Raw genomic sequence first — 14,000 nt, 5'->3', positions numbered from 1 at the left:
CGTGTTGGAGAAAGCTAGTAAGCACTAGTTGTTACGAAGCTTAGTAAGTGATGATTTGGTGGGATTGAACCAGTGTTTTCGGACTCGTTCCCACTAAGGATACTCGTGTGAATCTGTAGAATGAATTCTCGGTGATTATTCTATTGATAACCTTCTTACTTACTCCAACCCTGAAGTCAAGTTTCGTAACCTTTGACCGTCAGCTTTGCACCAAATTCTTTGCACGTTGATTTCGTTTAAATTAGATAATTTCTTAAGTGACTCTTCAGTAGCAGACGTTATTCTCACCAATTTCCCAAAAGGAGTTGCGATTCTTCTTGTTATTGTAGTTGGACTCGGATGATGAAGATTCAGACTTGTTTGGATAAACAGATTCCTTCAACTTCACCTAGGTCTAGTACTAGGCGGTAAACCCTAGCTTAGTGTCCACGTACTTTTCGGTAAAGGTGAACTTAAGCCTCTTGCTTGTAGCCCAACTGACCAGTGCTCTTGTCCACTAACTGTTCAGCCTTGTAATATTTCAATGTAATGGCTTGAGATTCCACCATATGCACCATTGTATGAAGATCGAGCTTTACTCTGAACTTTTTTGGACTTATCGAGCGTTGGTTTGCTCAAGAACATCACTCTAAGGTAGCCAATTGTGTTACTGCATGCATATGCAGACTGCTTTGTATCTTTCTTCTTTGTCATTATATTGGTTCAGAGGTTCTATGTTTAATTTTTGAACTTTGATTCAGCTGTCACAAAGTATTGTGAATTTCGAAATGTCTTTAGCCTCGTCAAAGCTTGTTAACAGTTTTTAACTATTCTTGAGCTTAGACTTATTTCCTTTTTGGCTAAGAAACTAGTCAACCTTACGATGATGATTGACCAAATAATCATAAACAGTGACTATTATTTCTGCATATTCACCTTCCTTCGTTGGTTGTTTCTTAATGTGAACTGGATCATGCCGAAACATTTTACTGAGGGTAAAAAAAAAAAAAAAAAAAAAAAAAAAGGTTTGTTCTTCGCATGATTTCTCACTCATCCAGATCTCTTGTACTCTAGATTTAATGGACTGTTTTGATCCTTAAATTCTTGAGTGTTCTTTTAGCCATCTCGACATGGGTTCTCGCTCAATCGGTGAGGAATTCGTGATCAATCGATTCGGCGGAAGTGTGCGCCCAATTCTTATCAATTTGGACAAGAATGTTAGGAGCATAACCTTTTCACAAGCTTACCAGACTTACCAGAAATAGTTCCACGTGGGTATGAGGTTTAAGTTGTATTTTGGTAAGAAACTGGTGAAGATTATAATGCACGTGAACAACATATTGCATCACTATCTTCACGCTGAATTGAATGGTCACCACTCATTATCTTGCTACAATTCATAATTATCATATCGTACTCTGGTAGACCTTTTAGATGATGTGAAATGTTCGCCTCAACGCAGCTTTCCACTACCTCGCACCAGGATCCTTCAGCTTGCAAGCATGTGAGCGTGAGGTTTGTGCAGTCTTTTAGTAAGAGTTGGATGAAGGTTTTAGTACAGAAGGTCAGCGGATTGTATCACTATCTTACTATAATTCATAAGCATCACATCAGTTCTTTTCCAACGTTATGTGTTCGTCTCAATGCATCTTTCCACTGCTTCACTTCTAAACCTTATTGTTGTGAGTATATGGATGTCGAAACGCTTTTAGCAGATCTATTTGGTGCACTCTGGGATGGCAACATAGCACGATTGAGGCAAAAATTGGATAATCTTTACACTTCTCTCGAAAGGTATGTACTCTCTTTTGTTTTTAGGTTGATCACTTGAGAGTCCTTCTTTCCACCAACCTTGATCTTGTTTGACTAGAAATCTGCAACTAAGCAAAAATGGAGGGGTGGTTTGACTAGAAATATCTCCCAAGAGATACTGCTGGTTGAGGAAAGTGACTTCTCGTTTTCTGTTTACTTAGTTCAAGCTTTTGGTTCTACTATTAACATGGTAGCCATTTCTCTTGAATCCCAAGGTACATTTTTCAAATGGGTTCTTTGTTGGCAAAACACTGGAGTAGTTGGTCACATTTGGAAGAACTGAGGAGGATAGGATACTTGGTGCTGGATAGAGTTTTACGATGACAGTTTCTGTTTTGTTCGGTTTGAGTATGGCACTTTATGTGACGTGGTACGAGAGTTTCTACAGGCAACACTGGTTGACAGATGAGTTGTGCAAGCTTGTATTCGGAGGATCGAATTTACGACGTGTGAAATTGTGCACCCTCAGGAAATTACTGCTTGTTTATCGAGACAACAAATATGTGATCGATATTGCGAGCAACCGACTGTGGTATCGATAACTTATTCATTGGGTTCATTAAGCAAGTAGGCAAGAAGACCCGTCTACGGTAGTTACCCATTCGCTATTGTTGGGACTTGACCCAAAAACACATATGTTCTTGGAGTACGTGACGTTCGTATGCTTGAGCGAGACCCACTCTCATTTTTCAGTTTTGGTTTTCAGTATAAGTATTTTAACTTCCTTCATTGTAGTTATTTGTTTTTGTCGTTACAAATGTTTTGGGGGAAGTATTTCCGTTTTCAGTTTTAAGTTCAGCACGAGTTTTCGACCTATATGTTATTACTTATCTATTATGGTGTTATAGTATTTTACGTACATATTTTTGACCTTACGTCAATTTATGTTTTCAACTTTATATCTTTATAAAGTTTTTCTACTTTTACACTGATGGGTAAAGAAAGCATGAGCCTGGAGGCATGAAAGATGAAATCTCGCGACGGGGTAGCATTTTACCTTTTGTGCAACCACTTTGACTTGATTACTTCGCTATATATATATTTTTTTTTCTTCTCCCTATTTTCGAGTTTTTCAGTGTAGCAAATTATTTTAAATTTCGGGACGAAATTCTTTTAAGGGGGTAGATTGTAACAACCCGTCCCGGAACTTACGGAACAAAAAGGGTATTTTTGTATTTTCACAAAGTTTGGGGATATTTTCCTTTTAAAAATGGTCTTTGGGTCTTAAATGGTGTGCCCAAGGAGGGCCCACCCCTAATTTGTCCCTTGGTTCCTTTCCCCTTTTCATTCTTTTTCTGATTTTTATAACTCTCTTTTTCCTCTCTTCTCTTCCCGTAACCTCATCTTTCTCTCCTTCTTCTTATTCTCTTTTTCTTTCTCTCGTGTGACTCCCGGACCTCTCTCTCTCTCTTTGTGATCTATCCCTCTTTCTTAAGTTTGTCACTCACATAAGCAACAACCCCAAACCAACACCACTGGACGTAGGAACCTCAGGAAAACTTAAGCAAACCTTCATGGAGGTGTCACAGTCAATCATCTTCTCCAACGTGTTTTGTGTTTTTCCGACGTTGAAAAGAGCTTAGAGTAGCTTTTCCAAATTTTCCGGCGAGCACCGCCCCTTTTGAGGCAATTTCCGACCAAACCACGGCGAGTTGGCCGGTGTGCAAGGGTCAATTAATTGTGGCGTTTCCGTCTTCGCTAGTTGCGTGGTTTTTCAGCAACTAAGTACTAACTTAGAATCGAGGCATACAATCCTAGTGTCAAGGCACTTCCGCATCGGTATTTTCGAATCCTCTCGGTGTAGAACCTATTCTTTTATTCATTCAATTTTATATTATTTCTTTTAGTGTTCTAGTTAGTTATATGCTCTGAACACGTTCATTAATTGCATATTCATTATTCTTTTATATTTATAAGTCTTATCTATCCTTTATTTTCAGCATTTGCACTTAATAAATGGCTTTCGTCACCCTCAAGTGTCGGCCAAGACGTGCTTATTCTAGTATTCGAGGAATATCGGGATCGAGGCATGTCATTACCTGTAACTGGAGTTCCTTTTACCTAGACTAATGGTCATAGGGATGATTCGATTATCTTTGAAAGATTAAATCGAGCTCTTGCTAACCCAACTTGGATTAAGGAATTTCATGATGCAAAATTGCATAATTACCCAATCTTTGGATTTAATCATAGCCCTATTCTTTTAATCACCAATGATGAGTTGAAATGGAAAAAAAAAAAAAAAAAACCATTTCAATTCAAGTTTGAAGAAATGTGGCTTCAACACCCAAATTTTGGTAAATGAGTCAAAATTAGCTGGAAGTGTGATCAAGACATTCTAGACAATGATAATGTTCGTTCATGTGCAAGCATTTTTAAATCAATTTCAGGGATCACTTGATAAAAATCCGTAAATGTTATGGGACCATTTATGTGCCACATCAACATTTAACGAAATTTTTAATAGAATTGTGACGGAAAGACCACACCATCAAGATCTGGTAAGGGTTTTTATCACAAATGATCCCTGAAATTGACCATCACCATCAAGATGGTCCCTGAAAATGAAAATAAATCAATGTAGTCCCTGAAAATAGGTGTCACAAATCAATGTGGCCACAATTCTATTAAAAAAATCTGTTAAATGCTGATATAGCACGTAAATGGGTCTCATAAGTCTTTTTTTTCCTCACAAACGCTCCTTGAAATTAACACATGACATCAAAATGGTCCTTGAAATTGATCCGCGACGTCAAAATGGTCCATGAAATTGAAAATTGATCAATGTAGTCCCTTAAGTATGTCTTAAATCAATGTAGTCATTCTGTCACAATTTTATCAAAATTCTGTTATGTACTGATGTGACACATAAATGGATCACACAAGTCTAATTAAATTAAAAAAAAATTACAAATATGCTTAATAATTTAATAGTTAATAAAAAAATTGTCAAACAAAAACCCAGTTATGCAATCACCTCCGATGCCAGTCCACATTTCTATACCTCCTTCACTCTCTATTCTCTAAAAAAAAAGCTAAATACATCCATCTTTACACACTTCTACACTCTTCACCAAATTGAACCTAGATTAAAATCTCCTTTGGTGACGGCTTGGCCATTGGCAACAACTTCTGGGACATCACCGTTAACATTTAGGCGATCAACATCCTCACTACCTTAATGATGGAGAACTTGTTCGCTGCTTCCCTGGTGGTCTAGTGATGCAAAGAACGACGAGGTCTACCGTGAAATAATTAGGTTGTAACCGAGGTGTGTCCATTATTGGTTCAAAACTATTTCCACACCCCTTCTTAGGCCTTGGTTAAGCTTTATGCCTTTGAAAATTTATGGAAGTGAGCATTCTTTAGAGTAGGTCCTACTATAAGAAAAAAAATCTCATTGTGCAAAAAGGTATTTAGATAACTTTTTAAATTAATTATTAAACCTATATCAGCACATAACAATTTTTTTTTTTACAAAATTGTGGCGGAATTATCATATTGATTTACAACACCTATTTTCAAGGACTACATTGATTGATTTTCAGTTTCAGGGACCATATTGATCGTATGGGTCAATTTTAGTGACCATTTGTAATAAAAACCCGTAAATCTTATGGGTCCATTTATGTGCCACATCTGCACTTCACATAATTTTTAATAGAATTGTGACGGAATGACCACATTGATTTGCGACACTTATTTCAAGGACTACATTGATTTATTTTTAATTTTAGGGACCATCTTAATGGTGAGTGTCAATTTTAGGGACTATTTGTGAGAAAAACCCTACTCCAACGGCTTAAGCCCTTATTGGATAAATGTATATCCAAAAATTAAGGTGCTTTTGCTTAGGGACGTTCATTTCAAGATAATATACTTATTGCCCAAGAAATGTTTGTAGGTTTTAAAAGGAAAAAGGGTAGGATTAGGGTTATGGCTAGTTTGGTATAGGATACAAAACCGAAAATGGCATATCAAATCCTGAATCGAAAAATTTTGGGACGAAAATCTCATAACCAATCCCAAACCAAAATTTCGGAATTTCCCTAAACCAAACCTACATCAGAATCCAAATCATTTAGATTGAAATTGAAATCATCTGAACCTGCATTAAAAATCCAAATTGAAATCAGAGACATAGTGACAATGAATCAGTGAAGATTTATGGTAGAGAGAGATAGTGAAAAGAGAGATTCACGTCCTTCTCCTAACCCGATCCCCTAATTTGAAACCCTAAGCCCCAATTCAAAATCCCACACACACAGAGAATCACTAGAGATAACCGGAGGTAGGGAAGAAGCTATAAGGTGTGGTGGTGGCCGGAGTGGAGATAGTTTATCGAAGTGAGATTGTTAGATGATGGGTGGCTGCTAAGCTTCGAATCTGAGAAAGATAGAGAGAGTCTGAGACTAAGTGAAGGCAGATAAGAAAGGGAAAATGAAATGAGAGAGAGTGAGTAGGGATGTGTTGGCTCAGTTTTGGATTGAGTGGAAGGAAGGGTTAGGTGGTTTCTGGTTGTAGAGAGAGAAATAATACGAGAGAGATGACTGATGAGACAGAAAATAAGAGAAAGAAAGAGAGACATAGTTCTATCTTTAGAAAACAAGCACCCATGACCCATTCCATGTGCTTGATACAACTTTTGTCAGCACCACACCACACTTTAGTTATTTTAATAATATAATAATAGTCATTACATATTCCAACACACACACTGACACTATTTTTTCGGTTCAGTTTCGGAATGGTTTCGGTATGGTTTGGGATTTTTGGTATCTTTTTCCAGCCTTGATTGGGGTGATGGGAATCAAGCTTGATTTAGAAAAAGCTTATGACTTCCTCAATTGGGACTATATTAGGAATCTGCTACAAAAATTTGGTTTAAATGACAAATGGGTTACTCTAATTATGAAATGTATTACCTCAACATCTTTTTCGATCCTTATCAATGGTGTTCCACATAGACACTTTTATCCTAAAATGGGTGTTAGGCAAGGTGACCCTCTATCTCCTTACATTTTTATATTATGCATAGAGCCCCTAATTAGGCATCTAAGTTTAATTGCGTCCAACCCAAAATCTCATGTGGGTATCCTTTCTTCACCAAGGGGTTTTAAAATTTCTAAACTAGTCTTTTCTGACGACTGCTTATTGTTTGCCAAAGCCACTGTCAAAGGTGCCAAAACTATTCTTAGTATCCTTAATATGCTTACTAGGGTTGCATGACAACTGGTAAACTTTTATAAATCTTCTTTATATTTCTCCCATAATACGTTGTCCCAACTCCGAAATGATATGGTTCAAGTTCTCCATATACAACATAAAACAACTATTGGAAAATATCTTGGAATTCGTAATATTGTTTTTTGGAATGACCCTTTAAATGAAAATGTACTTATAAAAATGGTTAAACAAAAGCTTTCTGGATGGAAAGCTAATACTTCAAAGACGGGGAGAGTAACTCTTATTAAATCTAACCTTTCTGGAATGCCTAATCATGTTATGTCTTGTTTCAAATGCCCGTCAAGAGTAATACATAAATTAACTAACAAATGCAGGGATTTCCTTTGGGGTAGAGGAAGACAAATCTTTCATTTCTTTTGGGACAGGGTTTGTATGAGTAAACGGGATGGTGGTCTAGGCATTAGAAAGCTTGATCATTCTATATGTGTGCCTTGCAAAGTTGGGCTAGAAAGTTCTAATGTAAGACTACAACTTGTGGATGCAGCTAGTTAAAAGGAAATACCTAACTCAAGAAGAATTAATGAATAATAAGATAAGACAATACTACTATCTAGCTTGGAAAGGCATTCTCAATTGTCGTGATATTCTGGCCAAGGGTTCGAGATGAATGGTGGGTAATGGTCAAGACATCTTGTTTTGGTCCCACAATTAGGTTTTTCCTTACCCTTTTTTCCTTCTCATCCCTGAAAGATCAACAAGCTAATATGAATTGGAATCTTCCAGTTAGTGATTGCATTATAAACAAGTGTTGGGATATAAATAAGATTGAACATCTTTTTAGCCCAGAGATTGGTAAGATAATTTATAATATTGTCATTCCTCAAGATGATAGCATGGATAAGCTTATTTGAGGAAGCTCTAAAAATGGGTTGTTTTCAGTTAAATCAGCTATGTGGAATCAAAACAATTGTTGGAATCCTGATGTCAAGGGTGAGTTGATTTTACAAATGTGGAAGTTAAAACCTCCCCCTAAAGTTAAAATGTTTGCGTGGATGTTCCTACATAATCGACTTCAAACTAAAGGAAGGCTCGGTAAGTTTATCTAAAACATTGATCTTAAATGCTCTTTATGCAACAAGGAAGATGAAACTCAGACACATCTTTTCTTTAATTGTGATTTTGCAAAGTTAGTTTGGCATACTTGTAATTTTATTGTGCCAAGTGATTTAAATGCTGATTTCAATAGGGTTATTGATTGGCTTTCTAATCTTGGTTATGTTGTTACGACTTTGCAAGTTAAGTTAGGTTTTGATTCTTTGTTGGCAAATATGGAATGACAAAAACAATAAACATTTCATAGGTACTATTCTTTACCATGTGAGAACCAGGGCTCTTGCTTTCTCTCTGGGAACTCCTTCTTTCAAGCAAATAAAAAAAAAACCCTTAGATTAGAAGTCTAGAGGGTAACTTATAAACATTAAATGGCACCCTCCTAACCCTACTTTTATAAAGCTTAATTTTGATGGGCCAGTCAGTCTTCATAATGCAACTGCAGGGTTCGTGTTAAGAAATGATCAAGAGAATATTTTGGGTGGTGGTTCCTTCAATGTTGATGGAGCTACGATATATGAGGCAGAAACTATGGCGCTGAAGGAGGGACTCTCATTTGCCCTAAAAGAAAAGATGTTTTTAAGATCCAATTGGAAGGCCACTCAAGATTAGTAATCCACTATGTGCTTGATAGTTGGTCTGTCCCCTGGAACTTAATGGTTGCGATAGTAGAAATTCGAAGGCTGGCGACAAAATTCCAATCCATCTCTTGGAAGCGTATTTTTAGGGAAACTAACTTTGTTGTGGATGCTTTTGCTAAACATGGGCTCAATCTTCATTCCAATCATATCTGGGATGGTGTTATACCAAACTTTGTTGGCCCAGTCATAAATTTCAATTTGGTTGGTGCCAGTTGTTCCTGTGGTTTCTCGCTTTAATATAAGTCTTTTTTCATAATAAAATAAAATAAAATTCCCCCCTCTCCCACCCTCCCTCACCCGAATTCCCTCTCTCTCTTCACTCATCTCCATTATCTCTCTCCCCTTTCACCCATCACTATCGTCTCTCTTTCCTCTCTCATGTCACTCCTTCCTCTCTCCTTTTTATTTTATTTTTTATTATCAACAAATTTTTATTAAAATACTTAATAAAAATTTATTAATATGAAATATTGTTTCTTAAAAACAATAATTTCTAAACAAACTAATGAAAACTCAAGCCCTTTTCTTATTATATTAGTAGCTTCTTTTTATTTTGTTTTTTTAGAAACGGTGACAGTTTTTCTAGAAATAGTGATGCTATTTCTAGAAATAGTGCCAGTACTTCTGGAAATGGTCACACTATTTCTAAAATCAATGATACAATTTTCTAGAAACGGTGATGCTATTTCTAGAAACAATGCCTCCGAATTAGTGAAAACGGAGTGCACGATGTGATTTAGGATGTCGAAAAACCTTAGGTTAAGTCTTAGGTCTTTACGCACCACCACACGAGTCGTCATGCTCCACCGTATAAACGGTCACGAGCCACCACATGCCATCTAATCGTTGGTGCCACTGTCATTGTAGCTGTTGTCGGTGAGTACGCCATCGTAGACAATGCCACGTGTCACCTAGTGTACGCTCACTCACGAGTGAGGTGAGTAAACGGGCCGTGCATGCAAACATGAGAAGTTGACAGGATTTATCTTTGTTATCAATGATTTCATTAGAACTAATAGATTCCGCCGTTGTTGATGTTAATGTCTTTAAGTCCACCGCCATGCTCCGCCATAGGAATCTTCAAGCGAATTATGTAGAATTTCCAGAAATTATTTCAGAAGTCCAAATTAGCTCATTTTGACGGATTTTCTACCCAAAACTTCATAAAAGGTCTGAAATACTTAGTGGAACCTATATATAATCATTTGACTTCAAGATCTTCAACAAACTCGTTGAAATTTGATCGTTTTCTCTTGTCAAAAACTAGGGAAATGAACACATAGGTACGCATAAGTTAAAACTCTCGATTTCAATTCATAAACAACATGCAACCCATGTTTTTTACACTTGGAAGTAGTTAGCCGTTTCATCGTGTTTCAACCAAAATTCGTCAGAAAGATTGGTGAACTCAAGTTCTTAAGTCTATCACCTTTCTGACATCCAAACCCACATGCAAGACAACAATTACACTCCACAAGTCTCACTGGTTCTATTGGCGGTGGTGTGAGGTTGTGGTTTGGTTGAAATCGGCTATGTGTAACCATGAATTTGCACCTCTAACACTTAGCACCCGAGTGGCGAGAATGACCATAATGCCTATAGCCCATGGAGCTCAAACGATCAAACTAGTCAAGTTTCCTAGTCAAATTGGAGTAAGATATTCCAACGGGTTAACTAGTCGAAACATGTAGTTAGACAACCTCAGTTTGATAGGCTAGGCTTAAGCTCATTATAAGTATTAGTTGTCTCCAAGTAAGAAAATCCAAATTCATGTCGAATTTAGATACATTGGGGATTAGGCAACATAATCATAATTCTAGAAGGATTGGACATTGTTGATGCACAAAATCGGGTTGAACTTGGACCAACATAAATCCGATCGTGAATCACACAAACGCACAAGAACACAAAGATATAACGTGGTTCACCCCAAGTTGAGGCTACATCCACACTGGTGTCAATATGGTTTCACTATATCAATGAAGGTTACAATATGGTTTCACTAGGGTTTGCTCTCTTTGCTCTTCTTTTTGCCCTCATTTGCTCTCTTTGCTTCTCCTCCAAGTGAAAGTGAAGGATCCCTTTTATAAAATAAAGATCCCGTTGCTCTCTTTGCTTATCCTAAATTTCATCATAAATAGTTTTCCGAGTGAAAGTGAAGGATCGCTTTTAGTATGAATTATTCTCTCAAGACCTTTATAAATGTCTAGGCTAGGTATTTATCCAGGGGAATCTCTTTACACTCTATTTGGATGAAGAAATTTAAGATCTCTAAGGAATTTTAAAATGACAAAAATTGAAATGACGGTATTTATTTTCTAGAATTTGTGAATTTTCTTATTTGGTTAACCTAAAGGAATAATGGAATTGAATACGGAATTTGTTATATTTAAACTCTTAATCATAAAAATTGGGAAATGACACCTATTTATATGGAATTTAAAATTGGGAATTAGAGGTCCCAAATTTCAAGTTTTTTTTTAACACGTGGAAATTCTAAATTTCTATGTTTATGAAGCCAAACAAAGGAATTGGTGCATGTTAATTTATAAAATTCTAACTTTTATCGAAATTCCAAGTTTATTTCCCTCATCCAAATATAGTATTAATTTCTAGACTTCTCTCTGATCATCTAATAGTCACAACACACATTCTCTCTACGAGTAACATAGGCTAACATATTCTCTACACTTCATTCATCTATGTGTAGACGGTAGACATGGAGAAACATCTCCAACACACCTAAGTCAGGGATCTTCGTCAAGGATGGTTCATGATGTAGCACACATCACACCACTTCTTTCTTAGAACTACACTCATGATTTGATTCTCCAACCCCGGAGATATGTAGGATTCCCAAACCAGATTCAATAACACCTCTTAATGAACCCCATTCACCCCTTGGTGGAGTTAATGAGTGATTTCGATACTGTCTCTGTCCGCAGATGTGCACGGATTTGGTTCCAACAACTAGTGATTTCCGTAAAAGAAGAATCATATTCCTTTGGCCAACGACTTCTGCCATAAGCAACACCATTGCCATAAGATCCCACACATGAAGCTCCACTTTGCGACACAATCTTGGACTAAAATGCTTAGTTTGGAAAGACTCCCTAGCACACAAGACATAAAGTAACAAAACTGGACTTGGCTTATTCCAAAAGAAGCTTGCACGAACGGCCATGTTAAAAAAAGCTTACAAGTATGAACTCCAAGATGGAGTGACAACCATACTTCCAAGTCAGGACAAAAATGCAGGTTCGGCTCTGTGCGGACAAACACCACATCACAAATTCAACTCGTAAACCTATTGTCTAAAGTCTACAATTAGTTATTTATGCAACTCGATCCAAGTTGATCAACACTCTGATTGGGGCAAGTTCTCACAAAGCTATAGGAGCAAGGTGGTCATGCCTTAAAACCCATTTTGTGCACTCAAATGATTTCTATCATAAAGTTGACTTTCCGAATGAATATTAATGCACGACCAGTTGGGAAAGAATCATAAGGCATTAAAGATTGTTGTGTCAAGTTTTCAGACTTTTCGTCATAGTTATCCTTCAATTTTTTCAAATGGAGATAGTAAAAAATGCATTCCCTTTAAAACTGCACATATATGGGAAAACGAAGATTTTGAAGCCTCCTCGACTTTTCCAAATGGCGTTCCGTATACTCCTAGCAAGCTAAGAAGTACATTTACAATGATGTTATTATTTTTCCATAAATTTCCACAACATATTAGTCTCAAATCTAGCATGCAAAAAAGCTAAACAACAAACCAGCTTAACCAGCATGTCACAACAGCACTACCAAATTGACAGATTAAACTGTACCTTCTCATAATGAATTGAGCTTTATGCCATATGCTATCACGAATATACAAATGTTAGATTTCTATAGAATTTTGCGGAACATGATTCCAAGCTACGTGGAAAACTTTATCGAAATTTTACAACTTGTTGCGCATGCTGAAATTCTCTGCAAAATTCTTCAATTTCTTTCTCCAAACTGACATAAAACGGCGCACAACATGGTACAACAACATATTATTTCAGGATACACACAATAATGGCTTCATTAACTGTTATCCTAAGGTTTCTAGCCAACACCAAGATCACTCTAACAAGCTAAAAACAAAGTCACTACCAAAACTTTGGCAGCCCACATTTGTCATCCTCCACTATTAGCTCGTAACATGACATAGGGCATGCCGTATAAAGTAAGTAAATTTTAGAGAATACATTGGGATGACTCCTAACGTTCCACACATGAATCAGAACAACTCCGACACCATATGGCGGTTATGGAGCCGAATTCTCCCACATAAAAAAATTCAAGCAGCATACTACTTCGTCTTATCCCAAAAAACATGATCCTTGAATAACTATCCACCCTCAATGAGATTGTCATATGAATTCTTCTATATTTCTCTCTCGCAAAACTACTTCCTTCATGTTCGAGTCCGCGTTTATTTTCCTCTATGTGTAATTGCAAACTTTGTGTTGTGAATGTTGAAAACGTAGAGGGCATTATAACGTTGTTTTTACTTTTTGCTCTTATTTCTGTAACAATTGTAATTTGGGTGAACTGCCAATTTAATCTCTGAATTATTACCTTAGTGCTATTTTTTTTTCCAGAAAAATCAATTATCTGCCAATTACATCCCTAATATTAGATTCGAAGCTACTATATTCAATTTTCTGTCAATTTAAGTCATGTTACTTGCATGTGATACACATTGGAAGGTAGATTGGTAATTTTTCATAAAGAAATAGTGTATCGAGTTAACTTTGGAGGGTAAATTAGACGTTAGATTCACAACCTATATGTAATGTTAAGAGCTTATATGAGAGAAAATGACGGTATTACGCTCTAAAGTGTGTTAAATGACTTAAGTTGAAGAAAAACTAGATAAGATAACTTTGAATATATTAGTAGGGATGAAATTAGTAATTTTTAATGAATTTAAGGACTTATTTTACCGAAAACATAATTCAGAAACTTAATTTTTATTGAGATGATAATTCAAAGACTAAATCAGCACTTCACCCTTGTAATTTTAATGTTTTTTCCGGTTTCATTAAGAGGGCAATTTTATATTTAATGAAATTAGAGAGGGACATTTTTAATACATTATGACGTTTGAAATTCTTGCAACTTTATGGTCAAAAGATTAAAGCAAATCATTAGCAGTCGATAATATAATTGATATCATTTAAAATGGTCATACACATGTCCGATACATATTCACGGGCCACGACCCCCTCTTTA

Source organism: Pyrus communis, chromosome 13, assembly GCF_963583255.1.
Source record: "Pyrus communis chromosome 13, drPyrComm1.1, whole genome shotgun sequence".
Taxonomy (NCBI): domain Eukaryota; kingdom Viridiplantae; phylum Streptophyta; class Magnoliopsida; order Rosales; family Rosaceae; genus Pyrus; species Pyrus communis.
Note: the sequence above shows the minus strand (reverse complement) of the source record.